This window comes from Erinaceus europaeus, chromosome 16 (genome assembly GCF_950295315.1).
Source record: "Erinaceus europaeus chromosome 16, mEriEur2.1, whole genome shotgun sequence".
Taxonomy (NCBI): domain Eukaryota; kingdom Metazoa; phylum Chordata; class Mammalia; order Eulipotyphla; family Erinaceidae; genus Erinaceus; species Erinaceus europaeus.
Window position 1 is genome coordinate 69619195 of NC_080177.1, and position 2112 is coordinate 69621306.

Below are 2112 nucleotides of genomic sequence, written 5' to 3' on the forward strand. Positions count from 1 at the left end.
AGTGCTCTGTGATTTAAAATATAGGCAAGCATCTCTGCTGGGTTTTGTTTATGAAATTCCAGTTTCCCTTCAGGAAGCCAGAATCACATTGGGAAAGCACTAATTAGAGTGGGCAAGAGGAGGGAGGACGCAGACACAGCAGTCAGAAGTGCCCTGATCAGCAGTGCTTGGTTGCTGCCCCCTCTTGCCTGTCCTGGGCGCCCCTCCCTTGCATCCCTCAGCCGCCAGGCCATATCTCCAGAGCAGCACTTCCCGGGCCTGCCCTCAGAGCCAACTTCTGGCTTCCAAGGGCTCTGCCCCACTGAAGCATTTCCATAAACACCATTTCTAAAATGTCCCTTTCGCAGTTGTTAGTGGGTCAGGCGGAAGAAATTCTACCCACGTCAGCTTCTTGGGTTTATTTAACCCAACTCATTTCCCCCGAAGCATTTGCCTCTTGAATTAGGTGCCAAGCTTAACTGGGTATTTAACCCGTTGTGAGCCAGAGCTGGCTGGCATCGGCTTTGAGTTGCTGCCCTGTTTTATTTTGATATAATGAGAAACCTTGGGTTCCACCTCTCTGACCAGGCCTACCCACCTCAATCATTCTTCTCAGGTTGCCCTTTCTTTTCCTTTTCTCTCTCGACTTGAGATCACATTTTCTTTTCTTCTTTCCTTCTTTTTTTTTTCTTTTCTTTCTTTTTTTCCCCCTAGAACAGTGCTCAGCTCTGGCTCATGGGGATGCTGGCTGGGGATTGAACCTGGGATGTCACGTTCAATCCCCACTAAAGTCTTTTTGCATAACAATTATGTCATGGGGGGCAGGTGGTGGCACACCTGGTTAAGCACACACACTACAGTGCGCAAAGACCCGGGTTCTAGCCCCTGGCCCCCACCTGCAGGGGGAAAGCCTCACAAGTGGTAAAGCAGAGCTGCAGGTGTCTCTCTATCTCTCTCCCTCTCTATCAGCCCCTTCCGTCTCAATTTCTGTCTGTCTCTATCCAATAAATAAATAAAGATAATAAAAAATTTTTTAAAAAACCCAATTATGTCATCTTCCCCAGCCTGAAATCACATTCTCCCTTTGCTCTCTCACTTTATAAAAAAAAGGGAAAAAATCCCCTTTTGTTTCCCCTGCAGAATTTAAATATAATCCAAATGAATCAATAAACCAAGGGCTGCTTATGGACTTTAATGTAACAAGAAAAGGTTACCACTTGCTGCAGGGTACCCAAAAAGCTGGTATTGCAGAGGGGAATACAGAGGAAAGGTGTATTAGAACTAGAGAGAAGCAGAGACAGATGAGAGAGAGAGAGAAACAAAAACAGAAACGCAACTCTTAGACAGCAAGAGTGAGATGCGGCTGGGGCTGGGGAGATGGATGGAGACATTGATGCGCAGAGCTGGACTGGGGGGTGGAGGACAGGCTGCAGGAAAGGCAACTCAGAAAGACAGTGATAGAGAGAGTGGGCAGAGAACAAGGAGGAAGGAAGTGGCTAGAGGCTAATGTGCAGTGAAACCTGTCCCCCAGGAGACAGATCACTTCTCCAGCCACACAGCATGGGCACGTGCCTCTCTGCATGTTGTCCCTGGACTGTCACAGCCACTTACATTCTGCAAGGAGCTCACCATGTCCACACTGCTTGTGCAAGATTGAGGAGGAGGTTTCAGCGCTTGCTTTCAGAACCATCTTCTCAACCCAGCCAGGCCAGAGGCTTAAGAAACCTCTCTCCTCCTTTCCTCTCCATTTCTTCCTGTTTCTATCCAAAAATACATAAATATTTAAAATAAAAACACAAGCTAAACATTTTATATTTGTTGTGTATTCTTGCTGTCATGGCTAATCAATGTTTGTGTCACCATATATATGAGAAAGCATATTGACCATAAAAAAAAAATGGAGTAAATTCTATCTAAATAAAGTTTTTAAAAAATGAAAGAGCAAATATATCACTAAATTAGTTCTGAGGTCTGCAAGCGTATTCTTTAAGAGGCCAGGCAGCAAATATGATAGGTTTTTCTGATCCATAAGGTCTCCATTACAAACCTTCAACTCTCCCATTGAGACATAAAGTAGCCATAGACCTAATGTAAAGAAATAGGCAGGCCTATGCATACTAAAGATTACTGCAG